The sequence below is a fragment of the Lynx canadensis genome, chromosome B3 (assembly GCF_007474595.2).
Source record: "Lynx canadensis isolate LIC74 chromosome B3, mLynCan4.pri.v2, whole genome shotgun sequence".
Taxonomy (NCBI): domain Eukaryota; kingdom Metazoa; phylum Chordata; class Mammalia; order Carnivora; family Felidae; genus Lynx; species Lynx canadensis.
The window spans coordinates 127,700,480-127,719,731 of NC_044308.2; positions in this window are offsets into that span (position 1 = coordinate 127,700,480).

Genomic DNA, 19,252 nt, shown 5'->3' on the forward strand with positions numbered 1-19,252 from the left:
TTTGGCAAGGACGATCACAGAATTAAAATCCATTTTCATCTTATATCAAGAGTCCATACTATCAACATGACTTATGTTGACCTTAATTACTTGGCTGAAGTAATATTTCTCAGGTTTTTGTGCAGTTAATTTTTTCTATCCCCACCTCCTTTTTCCCCATCATACTCTGGAAGGAAGTCACTATTTGAAATTCAGACTTAAGGAGTGGAGAATTATCATGCTACCCCTGGGGGTAGAGTACCTACTAAAATGTTTGGAATTCTACTGGACAGGAGATTTGTCTCTAATTGACCATTTATTTAACTATCTAGTCACTTACTTGTATCATTAGGAACTCATGGATTTTTTTTTTTTATACTGTGGGTTATAATCTGATACTGTTGTGTCTATTTCCTTGTTCAGATCACTCCAGCTTTGTAATTGAGAGCTCTTTTAACTGGCTCCTATCCCATATTATGTTTTTTTGTTTGAGAACTTCCTTACTTTCAGGCACTGCAAGATGCCAAGCTCATCTTGGGTTTCCTGTCCTTGTCCTTAAAAATATCAGCCTTCTTTTGACGAATAGTATTACAAATCAAGATCTGGGAGCTTGACTTGCTAATTACTGCTGGAGTGTCTTTGCTTCAATGTTCTCTCAGCTGAGAAAGCAAGGAAAGACACATGTACATTAACATATATATGTGTGTGTGTGTGTGTGTCTAAAGTTAAAAATATTTTTAATGTTTATTTATTTTGAGAGAGACTGAACACAAGTGGAGGAGGGGATAAAACAGCAAAATCATGCTCTCATGAGAGAGAGAGAGACACAGAATCTGAAGCAGGTTTAGCACAGAGCCCAATGCGGGGCTTGAATGCAAGAACCGTGAGATCATGACCTGAGCCAAAGTCAGATGTCAACCACCTGAGCCACCTAGGCATCCCTTAAGTTAAATTTCAGTATAAGTGTAAATTCAATATGGAGTCCTTACTGATATTTCCAAATCAATCCATCAACACATGAAATATTTCAGCCTTCTCCCCTTGCTTGCCTATAACTCCCACTCCAGCAGTGAGACATTGGTTTCTACCATCGGCAGATGGTACCTAACTAACTTACATCCATTTACTAAATTGTTCAGTTCCAGTATATATGTACATGTTTATATCAGTGTCTGAACTGTTAACCCATACCCCCATTGGGGAAAATTATCAACTAGAGTATAGCCCTCGTGTACGGTTTCTTTAGCCTTTAGTCTTACAGACACATTTCATTTCCTACACTAAGGTCAACACCTTTCTTCCCTACCTTCTTTGGTGAGGTTGTTGTATACATTTGAAATAAATATAGATTCTATTGTAACATTTCACAATTCATCCTGGTGTTCCTGATTTCTTAATTTTTTTAAATTTTGCACACATTTTCAACTTTGTAACAACGCTTCGTACTTTAAAGTTCGATGGGTTTTAAAATATACCCACCATTATAATATTACACAGAATAGTTTTATCATCACAAATATCTGCTCTGTGTTCCTTTCAAATATCTTTCCATCTCTACAAATGCCTGGCAGTCACTGATATTTTTACCCTCTCTATCGTTTTGGCTTTTCCAGAAGGCCATATAATTAAAACCAGATAGTATGCAACCTTTCAGAATAGTTTATTTCAATCAGCAATATGAATTTAAGTTTTATGAATGGATTTTATTGGTTTACTTGCTCATTTCTTTTTAGCAGTGAATAGTATTACAATTTATGGATGTACAACAATTTGTGCATACATTCACCTATTGAAAGACATATTGGTTGCTTCCAGTTTTTGATGATTATGAATGAAGCTGCTATAAACATACACATACAGGTTATCATGTACACATAAGTGTTCAAATATATTGGGTAAATATCAAGTAGACTAACTACTGTACTGTATGGTAAAAATATGTCTAGCTTTGTGAGAAACTGTCAAACTGTCTTCCAAAGTAGCAATTTACATTCCTACCAGCAATGAATGAAAGAACCTGTTGTTCCAAATCCGTGCCAGCTTTGGGTAGATATTGTCAGATTTGGGGATTTTTAGCCTTTTAACAGGAGTGTAGTACTATCTCATTTTAATCTGCAATTTGTTAATAAAAACTTATTGGTACATCTTTAATTATGATTATGTGCCATGCATATATCTTCTTTGTTGAGGGATCTGTCAGATACTTCGCCCATGTTTTAATTGGTTGTTTTGTTTATTGTTGATATTTAAGACTTCTTTGCATATTTTGAAAACAAGTCTTGTATTAGATATTTTGCAAATGTTTTCTCCTAATCTGTGGCTTGCATTTCCATTTTTTAAAATTGTAATAAATTCTAACTTATCAATTTTGCTTTCATGGATCATGATTTTGCTGTTTTATCTAAAAACTCATCACCACATACAAGGTCACATAGATTTTCTTACATGTTCTCATACTAGAAGTTTTAAAATTTTGTGCTTTATACTCAACTCTATGATCAGCTTTGAGGTTTTTGTTTTTTTTTTAATTTTTGTTTTGTTTCTATTGTAAGGTCTGTGCCTAGTTCCTCACTGGCCCCCACAAATCTGAACATCAAATTGCTTCAGAATCACTTGCTGAAAGACCATCATTTCTCCATTGGATATTTTTGCTTCTTTACCCAAGATTAGTAGACTACATTTATATGGGTCTGTTTCTGGGCTCTCTATCCTGATACATTGATCTATGTGTCTATTATTTTGCCACTAGAAAACCACCTGGATTATGTCACTCTAAAGTAAGTCTGAACGTCAGGCAGTGAGTGACCTCCAATTTTCTTCTTCAGTTTGGGTTGGCCATTCTTAGTCTTTTCCTTTCTCATATAAATTTGTAGAATCGATTGGTCAATACCTAGAAAATAGCTTTCTGGAATTTCAACTGAACAGATATTAAACCTACAGAACAAATAGGGCAGAATTAACATCTTAAAATATTGAGTCTTCCAATTTATGAACACAGAACATTAGCAATATTTAGATCTTTTATGCCTTTCATTAGACTTTTGTAGTTTTCTACATATAGATTCTATTCATATTTTGTTAGATATATATCTAAACGTTTATTTTCAGGTACTATTATAAATGGTAGCCCCCCAATTGCAATGGGTCACTAATGGTATATAAGAAAGCAATTTGCTATTGTATGTTAATCTTTTATATTACAACATTGTTATACTCATTTAATAGGTAAAGGAGGTTTTCGGTGATTCTTTGGGATTTTCTACATAAACCATTGTGCTGTTATGCATAAAAACCATTTTATTTCTTCTTTTCTAACCAACATATTCCTTATTTTCTTTTATTGTCTCACTGTACTATCTATAACTTCTGGTATAATACTGAAAGGAAATAAGAATGCTTTGTTCCCAGTGTTAGGGAGAGACTCTCTTACCACTAAGCATAATATAATCGGATGGATTTAGTATTGTTTCATCAAGTTGAGGAAGTTCCCTTATATGTATAGGTTTCTGAAATTTTTAAAAAATATTATTGTTGATGGGTATCGGATTTTGTGTAATTTTTTTCTGCATTAATTAATATAATCATAAGTTTTTTCTTCTTTAGTCTGTTGATGTGGTGAGTTACAGTGTTTGATTTTTGAATGTTGAACCAAACTGGCATCCTTGGAATATCTCATTTGTTTATAGAGTATAACATTTTTTATACATTGTCAAATTCAAGTTTCAAAAAAAAAATTTTAATGTTTATTCATTTTTCAGAGACAGAGAGAGACAGAGCACATGGAGAGGTGGGGCAGAGAGAGAGGGAGACACAGAATCTGAAATAGGCTCTGGGCTCTTAGCTGTCAGGACAGAACCTGATGTGGGGCTTGAACTCGTGAACCATGAGATCATGACCTGAGCCGAAATCTGAGGCTTAACCAACTGAGCCACCCAGGCGCCCCTTTAAATTCAATTTTCTAATATTTTGTAAAGGAATTTTGGATCTAGGTTTATAAGAAATATTGATTTGTGATTTTGCTTTCTTGTAATGTCTTTGGTTTTGGTATTAAGGTAATCTTGCTCTCATAGAATGAGTTAGGGAGTATTAGCTCCTGTTCCATTTGCTACAATTTCCCAGTAAAAACATCTGGGACTGGTGCTTTCTTTGGGGACTATTAACTGATACAATTCCCTTAATAGATACAAAGCTATTTCAACTATTTCTTTCTTTCTGTATGAATTTTGGTAATTTTTGTCTTTCTAGGAATTGGTACATCTTTTTCTCTTTTTTTTAAATTTTTTAAACGTTTATTTATTATTAAGAGACAGTGTGTGAGCAGGGGAAGAGCAGAGAGAGAGGGAGACACAGAATCCGAAGCAGGCTCCAGCCTCTGGGCTGTCAGCACAGAGCCCGACACGGGGCTCGAACTCACAAACCGCGAGATCATGACTTGAGCCGAAGCCCGACGCTTAACCACTGAGCCACGCAGGTACCCCAGGAGCTGGTACATGGTATATATTATCTAAGTCATTGTATTTATGGGCATAGAGTTGTTCATAATCTTTTATTATCCTTTTATGTTTAGGAACCAGAAGTGATGGATGGTCTTCTTTAATTTCTGATACTGTTAGTATTATCTTTTCTCTTTTTCTCTTGGTTAGCTTGGCTAGAGGCTTACACATTTTATCGATTTTTTCAGAGGACCCGTTGATTTTCAAAGAAGCAACCTTAAAGCTGATACTTGTTCTTATTCTGAAGTTTACTTTGTCTGAAATTAATACTAGCCATTCCAGTATTCTTTTGATTGGGGTCACCATGTTATATCTTCCTGCATTCCTTACTTCCATCCCAACAGTTTTAAATTTAAAGCAGACTTCTTGTTAACAACATATAATTGTATTTTTAGTCCACTCTGACAATTTCTGTGTTTGAATTGGTATATTTAGATATTCATATTTAAGCAATTATGGATATATTTGGATTAAGATTTGCTATTTTTAACATTTTCTATTCATTGCATTTGTTTTAATTTTAATTTTTTTCTTTTTTTCTGATGTTAATTATGCATTTTATCTCAGTTTCTTAACATATCTATTATATGATTTTTAAAAATTGTTGGTTAGCTTCAAAGTTTGCAATATACATTTTTAAATAATTTAAATTCCTCTTCATATAACACTATACTGTTCCAAGTGTAGTACAATTGACTTCAGAGTAGTTCCCATTCTTCCCTTCCCTGGCCCTTATGACATTTCTGTCATTCATTTCTCTTATCAACTGGCTATAATATCCAACATATGGTTACTAGCATTACTTTAAATAATGATTCTGTTTAGTTAAATTGACAATAAGAACATAAATATTTTGTTTTGTCATCATGTTTTTCTTTTTTAACACTATTCTTTGTTTACTGTAGATCTGAGTTTTTAACCTAAGTAATTTTCTTTCTCCCTGGATCACTTCTATTTAACATATTGCAGTGCAAATATGCTGGCTATGAAGTCCTATTAGTTTGTAATTTTCTGAAAAAGCTGTTATTTCTCCTTCATTTTTGAACTGTAAGTTCACTGAGTATATCATTCTAGATTATTGGGTGTTTTTTCTGTTCGCTAATTTAAATATTTTACTGTGTTCTCTTCTTGCTTGAATAATTTCTGATGAAAAGTCCATGTTAATTTTTTAACTCAGTTCCTCTGTAAGTAAGGTACACTTTTTTCTCTCTATATTCTTTAAAACTTTCTCTTTGTCTTTGGTTTTCTGCCATCTGTAGATGATACGTCCATGTGCCATTTTGGGTGGGTAACTCAATGGGTGGTGCCTGACATTCCTTGATCTATAATTTGGTATGTGTTATTAATTTCAGAAATTTCACAGATACCATTTTCTCAAACATTTTTTTGACTTTTTTTTCCAACTTCCTCTTCTGACATTTCAATAATGTATATGTTCCACCTTTGGAAATTGTCCAGCACACTCACAAGTCTTTGATGGTCTATTTTTTTTTTCTTTTTCGTCCCATTTTTTTTTGCCTCTGTGTGTATCATTTTGGTATGTTTTTGTTGATCCTTCTTCAAGCTTATTCATTCTTCCCTTGGCCACATTGAATCTACCATTTTGTTAGCCAAAGATATTCTTCATTTCTGTTATAGTATTTAACATATTAATCATAGTTATTTTACATTCCTTGTCTCATAATTCTGACATTTTCATATCTGAGTCAGATTCTGGTACTTGTTTTGCCTCTTCAGACTGTTTTTTACTTGCCTTTGGCATGCCTGGTTATTTAGTTTTTCAAAGTTTGTCATGCTTATCAAGTAATAAGAACTTGGAGAAGTAAGCTTTTACTGAGAGGATTTATGTTAATCTGACTAGGAGTTGGGTTGTGTTTGGTATTTGCTCTAGCTAGAAGTGCCAGAGATTTCAAATTCTTCTAAATATCTCTATTTTCTCTCCCCTGTTGACTTTGGGCTTCTCTAAATCCTCCTATTCAGAGGGTCACCTGGGTGGCTCAGTTGTTAAGCATCCGAATTCGACTCAGGTCATGATCTCGTAGTCTGTGAGTTTAAGCCCCGCATTGGGCTCTGTGCTGACAGGCCAGAGCCTGGAACCTGCTTCTGTGTCTCCCTCTCTCTCTCTCTCTGCCCCTTCCCCATTTTCACTCTGTCTCTGTCTCTCTCTCTTTCTCAAAAGTAAATAAACATTAAAAAAAAATGCCCCTCCTCAGAATCGTGCAGGCTTTTCAGCTGAAAACCACTCTTACATTAGAGCTCTTTAGATGTGGTGGTAAGGTATGAAGAAGGGGAAACATCTTTAATTTTATGATAATTCTCAGTCTTTTAGTAGACATGAGTCTCTGGGCTGAGGCCTTGCAAGTTTTCTTAGGTCCCCTTACCCCCTTTTATGAGACAGGATGGCTAGAGGGACTGACTAGATGAGTTCACACCCAGAGAGAAAAAAATAGCAACAAAAAGATGAATACACAGGTAAACAAAAATGTCCTTGACTTCAAGGATCTTCCATAATGGATTAGTATATTTACACATATCCAGCGTATTTGTTCACGCCAGAGTGACTTTGCGTTTGATGATGAGAAACAGTTATCAAATGGATGACTTTAATGACATCTGCTTTAAGAGGATAATGTTATCTTTTGGGTTGGTTAAGAAGCAGTTGTCCCTTCCGTATGCTTTTTTATCCAAGTATACATCTTTAAAACTTCAGCATAAATCACAGCCATGTGATAGAAGGAGGTTGGATCCTGAATTGTTACGCACAATATCCACTCACCGAGGAGAATCACCTCATGGAACTGCTGCATGAAGAAAAATTACACTTAAGACACTGAAACTTGGGGCTGTTTAAATTTAAATTCAATTCAATTTAAAGCAATATCATAAACTTAAACTACCAGTCAAGTGGAAAACTTACACTTTCCACAAGCTACAAAGTTATAAACCGGACTTTAAAAAATAAATCAAAGTACTTTAAAAAATAAATCAAAGGAGAATAAAATAAATCTAATGTTGGCCATTTAGAAAGTTTATTCTGTGTCTGGGAAGAGGAAAACTACCTGAAAATGCATAAAAATGTGTCTTTCCTCCTCCTCTCATTACTGCCTCGTCAGTTCATTCAAAAATGTTTATGAGGTTCCAACAAGATTCCAAGATAAGCAGTCTGAAATTTCAAAATTTGTGTTAACCAGAACACTGCATAACTATTCCTCTAACGAGCAAATGCTGAATTTAAAATCTCACTAGTGCCATCAATTACCCTCTATAAATACTCGTCTTGATCTGTGCAATCAGAGGCTGCATTTCTGATAAAATAAATCAACAGGGTTATAAAAGGCTGACAAAAATTATTCTCTTTGTTTATATAATTATGGATGATGTTAGTTATTTTATCAGTAAAAAAGTAATGCATGCTCTGCATAGATTTGGAAGATATAAAGATGTAATAAAAATATCACCTTACAAAATTTAGCTTACTTAGTTCAATGTAATAATCATCACCAAAAGATTGTGGGGAAGGTTAAAATGCATAGATTTCAAGGAATGTATGGGTGGCTCTGTGAGTTGAGCATCTGACTCTTGATTTCCACTCAGGTCATGATCTAATGGTTCATGGGTTCAAGCCCTGCATGGGGCTCCATGCTGACAGCATGGAGTCTTCTTGGGATTCTCTCTCCCCCTCTCTCTCTGCCCTCCACTGCTGCATGCTCTCTCTTTCTCTCTTAAAATAAATTTATAAAAATTATCGACTTCTTGCTGCTGTATCATAACTGCCAATGGAACTTTTAATCTGGTTACTAGGAAGAAGTCTAATGAGATTATCTCAACACATTTCTCACTTTGCCTTGGATCTTGGACTTAGCTTCATGTACTATCAGAAATGGTGATGATATTTCTTGGAAGATGGTGGTCTTGCCCAAGGGAAGGGAGGCCTTCTAGAAGGCACTCTGCATTCCCTTATACCAAAGAGCTCAGGTTGTTTAACATTGAGAAGAGGACCATCCTTAGCGCTATGTACAACCTAAAATCATTTTCAAAATATTCTCCTGGACCCATGCTATAAAAGTTTCTTTTGCTCGTAAATTCTTCAGATTGCAGGTTCAAGTTTTGTGGAGTGAGATCATAAATTCAATATTATGCACATTGATCTCTAGGTGCCTTTGAGACCTTGAAGTGTCTAGTCGTCCATGGTATATATGTCTGAAACTCAGAGAAAGGATGTGAACTAGAGATAAAATTTTGTGAGTCTTCTGAGTATAGAAGAGTTTGTGAATGGAGAGTATACAGTAAAAGGAGAATAAGCTTTGGGACTATTCCTGAAAGAGTTGCGTATTTTACTTTATTATTATTATTATTATGAGAGAGAGAAAGAAATCACATGCATGCACAAACAAGTGAGGGAGGGGCAGGAACAGAAGGAGAGAGAGAATCTCAAGGAGGCTGTATGCTTACCCAATATTCCAGTATGGAGCTCGATCACAGAATCGTGAGACCCTGACCTGAGCGGAAACCGAGAGTGGCTTACGCACCTGAGCCACCCGAGAGCCCCAAATGTCACTATTTTAAAAAGCGGTAGAGGAGATGGAGCCTACACAGCACATGGGGAAAGGAAGCCAGAGGGGAAGATGAACATTTAGAAGGGGAGTACAAGGTCCTGATAGTGAAGGGAAGAGAAACTTTCAGAAATGCAGGAGTGGGTGAATTGTTGTAGTTGCTAAGAGCTCTGGTAAAATAAATACTGGAAAAATGCATTTCATATAGACGTCTCTCAATAAGTAAGCAAATTCTCATTATCCTTGGATCCTGTACTTGTGAATTCACCTAGTGTCTATGGCTTATTTGCAACCCCCCCCCCCAATCAATATCTACAGTATTTTCACTGTCATTTGTGGGTATGTGCAAAACTGTGGATATGCTGCAAAAAAATTATTAGCCTAGCACCCGTGTTTCTAGCTGAGGCTGAACAAGGCAATATTCTGCCTTCTTTGTTTCAGTTCTCATATCATAAAGTTGTCCTTTAGAAAGTTCTATCTAGTGCCACATTCTCATTTTTTGCTTTGTTGGTAGTAGTGGGGATGATTCTATTGTTTAAAATACCCTCCAAGCACAGTGCCAAAGGATTGTCTGATGTTACTTACCAAACTTGAGAAAGCTGGGAGGTGCCTTACGAAGAAAATACATGTGTTTTAGACAAATTTCTTTCACCATTTTAGTGCTGTTTGTTGTGAATTCAATGTTAAAAAATCAACAATAATACTGAATAAGGTGTCTTTAAACCAAAACTACATTAAAACAGGTTATGTACTGATCCATTGATGAAAACCTTGTAACCAGAGGCTTACAGGAACCTAATCCTGTATTTCTCCTAGGAATAGATGCCTCAGTTTCACCAGCTCATGTTTCATGGTGACATTGTAGAATGCAGCTGCCAAGAATAATGAGAAGCACATATATATACTAAATGAATTAATATAATTTTTAACAATTTTCAGTACCTATTTGTATGGTCGGGACAGAGAATTCACCATGACTATAAGAAGGCTAGTGTTGGGGCGCCTGGGTGGCTCAGTCAGTTGAACGTCTGACTTTGGCTCAAGTCATGATCTCACGGTCTGTGAGTTCGAATCCTGCATCCGGTTCTGTGCTGACAGCTCAGAGCCTGGAGCCTGCTTCGGATTCTGTGTCTCCGTCTGACCTTCCCCTGTTCATGCTCTGTCTCTCTCTGTCTCAAAAACAAATAAACATTATTTTTTTTAAAAGAAGCCTAGTGTAACTTTGATGTTATATTAAAATATTCTTTTTTATATTAAAATATTCTTAAAATTTACTGAAATCTCCTTATTTTAGTACAAGCTTGGATTTGTTAATAGCAATTTTAATTTCAATTGAGAATTGGAAAGCATTTACCTTTCAATATTTTGTTTTTATTTGGATTAACAAAGAATGCCAACCAGGTCATTACAATTGTCTGATACTTTCTATATTCCATTGTATAGGTTTTAGTCTAAATAAAATTATTTGGTTTAGCCTATCATAGAATAGACTTTTTCCAATTCTGGATAAAGAGTATCAAATTCACCATTTGTTATTTATCTTTATCTCTTTGTCCTCTGATTGTTTTCTTATGAATAAAATGCAAGGGCACCTGGGTAGCTCAGCCAGTTAAGTGTCCCACTCTTGATTTTGACTCAGGTCATGATCTCATGGCCGTGACATAGAGCCCCGCATTGGGCTCCGTGCTGGGTGTGGAGCCTGCTTGGGATTCTTTCTCTCTCTCTCTCTCTGCCCCTCCCCAGCTCTTTCTCTCTCAAAAATAAATAAATAAAATAATAAGATGCAAAAAAAAAATTGTACTATTGGATCCCTAAAGCTATTTTTAGCTATATTGTTCTGTAAAATCAATTTGGAAGCTTGTTTGAGGGACATATAGTTTAGTTCTAAAGGTTAATCTTATATAATTTTATTTATTTATTTATTTATTTATTTATTTATATTTATTGATTATTTTTTTGTTCTCAAGTTAGCTAACATACAGTATAGTCTTGGTTTCAGGAGTAGATTCCCATGATTCATCACTTAACATACAAAATCCAATCCTCATCCCGACAAGTACCCTCCTTAATGCCCATCATCCATTTTCCCCACTCCCCCCACACCACCCCCATCAAGCCTCAGGTTGTTCTCTGTATTTAAGGGTCTCTTATGGTTTGCCTTCCTCTCTGTTTTTATCTTAATTTTCCTTCTCTTCCTTATAGTCATCTGTTAAGTTTGTCAAATTCCACACATGATATGATATCTCTCTCTGACTGACTGATTTTGCTTAGCATAATACCCTCGGTTCCATCCACATTGTTGCAAAAGGCAAGATTTCATTGTTTTTCATCACTGAGTAGTATTCCACTGAGTACTATACTGAGTAATATATATATATATATCATATATATTCATATATATATGATATGATATTATATATCACATCTTCTTTATCCACTCATCAGTTGATGAAAATTTGGGCCCTTTCCATAATTTGACTACTGTTGAAAGTGCTGCTATAAACATTGGGGGTGCATGTACCCCTTTGAATCATCACTCCTGTATCCTTTGGATAAATTCCTAGTAGTACAACTGCTGGGTTGTAGGGTAGTTCTATTTTTAACTTTTTATTAGGAACCTCTACACTATTTTCCAGAGTAGCTGCACCAGTTTGCATCCCCACCGACAGTGCAAAAAGTCGTTCATTAGTCAGTCTCTCTCATATTTACATTTGTCAAATTTAGATTTAGGGCTTAAGCAACTATGGTATTAACCTGTGGGAAATAATGGTAGAGTGCATGGTTTTGTTTTCAAACTGCCTTTTCCTAAATAAATGAATAAATAAATAAAAACTTATGAGAATGCTTAATATTCAAATAGATTCTAATGGAGTTGCCTGGGTTCCACAGTGGCTGCGGTGCTCCAGGCACAACTCAGTGTGATCATTTTATCCATTCTCTGTGTTGACACTTAAACTTTCAGCTCAATACCCTTAGGATCTGGAGGCCATAGCTTGAAACACATGGGGACACTTACATTGAAAATCATGCTGGAGTCAGAAGATATGGTTTTTAGCCTAAGTTTTGCTACTTATTGTTTTGTGACATAGGTGAGTCATTTTTGTCACTGAGTTCAGTATTCTTAATTCTGAAATAAGAATCCCAGTATCTAAAAGCATAGTATCTGTGAAAAAACTTTTAGATACTGTAGAAACTGGAAGTATCCTTTTTTTCTTTTGTTAATGTTTATTTACTTTTGACAGAGAGAGAGAGAGACAGAGCATGAGAGGGGGAAGGGCAGAGAAAGAGGGAGACGCAGAATCTGAAGCAGACTCCAGGCTTTGAGCTGTCAGCACAGAGCATAGCATGGAACTGGAACTCAAGGACCACAAGATCATGACTTGAACCGAAGTCGGATGCTCAACCAACTGAGCCACCCAGGTGCCCCAAAACTGGAAGTATTCTTGAAACATTGCTAGCTATATGAATTTAGGCATAATCTAGAATATTTTTTCCCAAAAGTATCAGTCTTATAAAAATATGACCTAACTGCATACTTCAGGAGAGAGAAGTGTCTGTCTTCCTGAATACTTAAGTCATTCTAATAGCCAATTTTTTCAAAGAATATTTGGATTCAATTTATCCTTGAGTTGTTAATCAGGCTTGAAGACAGTGCTCTTTGGAAGAAATGTTTTGTAGTAAGAAAGGCAATAAAACTCTGATAAAAAACCAAGGCTGTTTTCTAGGGAATTTTAGCAATGATCATTGATTAATATCTCAGTTGTAAGTATTAGAAACCATCAGGTGAATACCCCTAGTCAAGCTGGGCATCGAGGGACCAGAGCCAAAAATGAGGTTGTTTTATAATCCATGGCCAAAAGATCAGTCTCAGGCCACCAACACTTAATGGACTTTTTGTCCTTTTACTTGTTATTGTTTTCTCCTCCAAATGTAGTATAAAGAAACATTTTGTACCTTTCCATTTCTTTTAATATCCCCAATGAAGAGTTATTTCTGCCATGATGCCATTCTGCCCTGTGAATTTTCTTATTTGGCCATCTACTCTGATCACCTATTACATCTCCATAAAAGAAGCAAAATAACTACTTCTCTCTAGAGGTAGCATCTTTATAGTGTGTCTTAGTTTGACATCCTGTGTATCAATCTTCTCTTCCTATCCTTTCAATTCACACTTAAATTCGTATAATTTGCTTCAGTTTTTAGAAACGACTCATGATCAACAACTAACGGAAAAAATAGGGCACGCATTTTTCACTGTATTTCATAAATGAAAGCTCATCCGGTGTATTCTAATATATGCCTTGCCTATTCTTAGGATAAATTTCCCGTTTATTTACTACAGAGAGATAGCAGATAAGTGTTAAATGTATATTATTTTAAATTTTCAAATGGCAAAGGGTAATTTTTCCCCTATTAAATCACTGTGTTTGTATCCACTTCCTGCAAGCATAAGCTCAGGAAGTGATAAAGTTGATACAGTTGTTGATGGATTTTTCAGCCATTCGTGCCAAGTTGTTTCCTGGTGCCAAACACAATGGAGCAGGAAATATGGCACGTGACCAGAAAACTCTTATTGTTTTAAATAAGTTTTCTCTCTCACTGTGGCTCTAAGCAGAATTTCCCAGAATATTTAAATATTTCTTCACTATGATGGATGAGCCTACAAATGTTCAGATAGTTATCTTCATGCATAGTTTTCTTGTTAGCTTAACACTTAGAAGCTCCAAATTATGAAATAGTCCAAGAAATTCATGATAACTCTCCTCAGAACAGATTACATACGACATATTTTTGGAAGAGAGGATTTGATCAAATAGAAAAGCAAAAATGTCTCAATATGATGAAGTTTTGGGGTGATGATGGGGTGGTCTGGAGCTGATGGCCGAGAAAGAATCCTTGAAGACATCTTTGGTGCAAAAAGGTGATTTTATTAAAGAATGGGGACAGGACCCATGGGCCGGAAGAGCTGCACTGGGGTTGTGAGAGGAAACTTATTACATACCCTCGGGTTGGGAGGCGGTCAGGGATAAAGTAAGTCTCTAGGGAATTTTGGAAGCAAGGTATCCAGGACCTAGAGGGGCTAGTTGTTGCTAAGGAAATGCCATTTATTGCTTTTTAGTAAAACCTCTGTCATGAGACCGTTCAGATGTATATCAGGAGGCCACAAGCTTGGAGCATGATTGTCAGCATATATCTTGGGGCAGTTGAGATAAAGGAAGTAGACTTACAGAATCCTCAGGGTTGGGATAATGTTAAGCTAAGGTTCTCTTTTGCCCCCGGCAAAGTGTCATCATTCAGGTGGTGGAGCTCATGGAGGGAGGTCACTCTGTGGGTTTCAGGGACTTGTCAATGGACTGTAGGAAGTAAGAGAATTTAAGTTTTCATTTGCCTTAGTTTCCCACATCACCGTGGCAAGCACTTAAACCCCTTTCCTTTGTTCTTGGGTAGCCAGGAGTGTCCAAGGAACATCACAGATGTCCCACCGGGAGGTGGGGAGGTTCTCCTAGCCTATACTTTGCCCTCAGCTTGTCCCGTGCTCCCTCATCAAATAAAATTCTCATGACTTTGATTTCATTTAAAGTAATTATGAATCCACTTATTAATGTTTTATTGCAATGTCCCATATTATATGCAATGTTATATTCAACAATTAATGTCTAATGTGATAAACCACAAATTTTCACTATAAAGTCTTATAGATCTAATATATCTCCTGGGTTTTGCTTCTAAGAAATACTTTGCAGGATGCTCGGGTATCTGTTCTTTTTATAGGACCAATTGGTGCCAAACATTGAATTTTCTTCCCATCTTCATCCCCAAATGTTTATTAATTTATAAAAAGTGTTTTCTTCCTGTCCAAAGATCTCAAACACTTGTGACTTTTTGGCTATTCTTTTGTAGTTAGCATAAATTTGGCTTGAATAATCATTTGTATATATTTTTTTTTCCTCAGAGTGGAATTAAAGTTTATAAGAACACTGCAATCAAGTAAGTCAGCAGCCAAATGCAGACTTTAAAAAGATTATTCATGTTGCATAAGGGTCTTTTCAAGTGCAAAGACCACATCATAATTTAATGTGCGAGCTGTTTAAATGAGCATTCTAAAACTCAAGCCTGTGGAATTACATTACTTTACACTATTCCCAACTGCAAGGACATAAATAGATCATAAGCTAAGACTTAGGAAGCCCTTATTTTCTCCTGAAAGAAACATCCTACCTGGATTATTTCTTTAAGCAAACATGGTCACTAAACAACTGTCTTGTAAATGTTTTGGTCTACTAACGGTCAGATCTTGGGTGTAGGCAGCTTTAAGAAAATAACCAAACAAATAAGCAAACAGACATTTTATGGGCAGGCCATAGGTCTGTTGGTAAAGATGAAATGTGTTCAGATTCACAAAGTTCAGTAGCATGTGAATATTGTTATGTTTTAAGAAACGTTATGAAAACAAATAAGTAAGCAAGGAAACAAAATGAAAGCCTTCTTTAAAAATGAAAATTTGGTAGAAAAGATAGGGGTACCTGGGTGGCTCAGTTGGTTACGCGTCTAACTTCAGTCTAGGTCATGATCTCTGGGTCTGTGGGTTTGAGCCCCACGTCAGGCTCTGTGCTGACAGCTCAGAGCCTGGAGCCTGCTTCAGATTCTGTGTCTCCCTCTCTCTTTGCACCAACCCCCCCCCCCTTTCTCTCTTTCAAAACTAAATATACATTAAAAATTTTTTTAAAGAAAGAATATTTGGGAAAAAGATGATATACCACAATGGTGAATGCATCGCATAATTGAACTGATTTACCATAAAATTTTAACTTTCTATTCATCTCCTTTCATCTCTAAATTCACTATGAAATATTAGGAAGATCAGAAAAGAGACACAAAAAATTAGGGGTGGAAGAAAAGAGAGGGAGGGAAACAGAGAGAGAGAGGTGCATTTATATCCTTTTCTGTGTTTTCCTGAATGTGGTGAACACAGCAGACACAAAGGAACAAGGCAGCTCAATTCTTACTAAAGAGAAAGTTGTCACTGCCTTAAACAAAGCAGATATCACCCATTACTGTAGAATGACGCACCAACAAAGGGATCAGACTGTGGAGGTTGCATCTGTTTGCCCCATATTTTAACTTTATTTTGGTGTGCTGACATTCGGAGTGGCTCTGATTGGTCTGGAATTAGCCCTCTTATCATGTGAAACATCTGTACTGTATTGTTCCAAGGGATTAGCTGCCCACTAGGGATTTTGTGAAGTCAGGACAATAGAGGTCATTAAAGGTGCAAACATTTATTTTCCGGTCTCTGGTTCAGCAGGGGAAAGCTATGTAGCTGATGAATTTTTTTTTTTTTTTCCTTTTTAATCCAAAGCTCAGCATTCTTGCAAATATAATGAAACAAGAGTGATCCAAGCTGGAGTTGTTAGACTGGAATTGATGACTTTAGGAATCCAGAATTATTTGCTGGCCAAAAAGAGGAAAGAAGAAAACATGAGATTCTATGTCAAAGTTTTGAGTTGAAAGCAAAAGAGTATGTCTTTCAAGAGTGGTGCCTGGTGATTCTGAGTGGGATACCCGGAACGATTTTGCATGATATGGCAAATGAAACATTAAAAAAATAACAAAAATAATAAAAAAATAAAATATGAGTTTTCTCCTACAGTTTTGTGGCTTGCAATCAATGTTTTCTTTTTCTCCCTTTCATCTGGTACCCCTGATTCCATCAACTGTCCTCCCTCCAAGTCTTCCGACAGTGTAGTTATAACTTAAAACATGGTGGTAGTTAAGATAAAATCTGAGACACAACAGAGTGTGGAAAAATGAGTTTCCTAGTGTTATGGGTTGAAATCTGTCTGTCCCCCAAACATGTTGAGTTCTAACCTTCACTACCTCAGAATGTGACCTTATTTTGAATAGAGTCTTTACAGATGTAATTAATTAAGATGAGATCATACTGGGAGGAAGGGGGGCTGCTGATCCACTGACTGGTGTCCTTATAAGAAGACAACTATGTGAAGGCAGAGGCACACAGGACGACAAAAACACATTGAGGTGACTCAGCTGCAAGCCAAGAGAAGACAAAGATTGCCCGCAAAGCTCTGGAAGCTAGGAAGAGGCAAGATGTCAGAAGGAGCATGGCCCCGCTGACACCTTGATTTTGGATGTTAGCCTCTAGAACTATAAGATGACGCATTTCAGTAGTTTTAAGCCACCCAGTCCGTGGTACTTGGTTATGGCAGTCCTAAAAAGCCAATATTCCTACTATCATATGTTTAATAAATGGGGGCCAGGGGCGCCTGGGTGGCGCAGTCGGTTAAGCGTCCGACTTCAGCCAGGTCACGATCTCGCGGTCCGGGAGTTCGAGCCCCGCGTCGGGCTCTGGGCTGATGGCTCGGAGCCTGGAGCCTGTTTCCGATTCTGTGTCTCCCTCTCTCTCTGCTCCTCCCCCGTTCATGCTCTGTCTCTCTCTGTCCCCAAAATAAATAAACGTTGAAAAAAAAAAAAATTAAAAATAAATAAATAAATAAATAAATGGGGGCCAGATTTACACTTAGGTTTCTCTGACTGAAGAAATGATCTGCCTATACATCCTTTTCTCTTCTAAGCTGCATTAGGGGCAATGTGCAGATAGGGTAGGTGGGCACAGGGAGTGGTGTTGGCATATCGAATTTCTCAAACAAATGTGTCATCACCCTACTCTCTGGGCACATTGAAGGGCTAAGGACCCTCTGCTAGTACGCTCTGAGCAGCATTCTAACACTTACCATATGACCTATGAAAAGCTGACTTACCTCTGAGTTGTATAAGGTACATTGTTTAAATGCCAATTAGATTTATTAGACCAATAGTTTTCAAATTGTGGGTTGTGGGAGCTCCTGGGTGGCTCAGTCAGTTAAGCATCTGATCTTGGCTCAGGGCATAATCTCACCATTCATAGATACAAGCTCTGCATCGGGCTCTGTGCTAATAGCTCAGAGTCTGGAGCCTGCTTCAGATTCTGCATCTCCTTATCTCTCTGCCCCTCCCCTTCTGGCAAGCCCAGAGCTTGCTTCAGATTCTGTGTCTCCCTCTCTCTCTCTTAAAAATAAACATTAAAAAAATTAAAAATTTGTGGGTTGTGTACCATGAGTAAGTGATAAAATCAATTTAATGGCTAACCCTCCACTTTTGCAAAAATGAAACCAAATGGGATGAAATGGAATAGAAATTAAGAAGTACACTTGTACATTCTCCAAGTATTTCTTTGGAAACATTCATATGGCTATGACTGTGTGAAAGGGAGGTGTGTATATGTACATTCTAAGTTGCGATATAAAATACATTTCTTTTTTTATTTTTTAAATGTTTATGTATTTCTAAGAGAGAGAGAGACAGAGCGCAAGTCAGGGAGGAGCAGAGAGAGGGAGACACAGAATCCGAAGCAAGCTCTGGGCTCTGAGTTGTCCCCACAGATCCCAATGATAGTCTCCAACCAATGAACCATGATATCATGACCTAAGCTGAAGCTGACTGCTTAACCAACTGAGCCTCCAGGTGCCCCTAAAATGCATTTCTTATTATGGGTAACTTAGAAAAATATTTGAAAGCCATAAGATTATATGCTGTCCAATAAGTGACAACTACCTAATTATATTAAGAAATGTAGAATATATTGGGTTAAATAAATTTAATATGTCTTATTTTAATGGAAGCATTGGTAATGATCCCATAATACCTAAGTTATTTATTTTTACAAATAATGGAAATTCACAGATTTCTGGTGAGAAAAAAAAAGGTTCATAATTACTAAATAGGTTTTTTTTTCTCCAATCACAGACTTGCCAAAATATTTTAAATAATATGAAATTTTATATTTGTTTTTAAATGAATTTCCTTACTTTTCCAGTCCTCTTGCCCTAGGAACAATAGGGCAAGGAAACGCATTATGATAAATATTTTCAAAGCTCCATTACACAACATCAACAAACAGAGCAAAAAACAAAACATCTGTGAAAACTAACACACATAAACAATATAAGAACTTTCAAAGTAAAATATCCAGAAGGAACAACTAAATGTGTTATTGTTTAATGGAACATTCTTTTGTTCTAATGTGAAGGAATCACTTTATTTTTGGTCCTCAAAGGTTATCTAGCCACTTCCTACTAAGACAAATGAGAAGTTTAGCTGGCCAGAGTTCTGAAATGTTTTCCAATGATATCCAAGGAAGAGGAAGGCCTGGACTTGGTGTTCTAATTC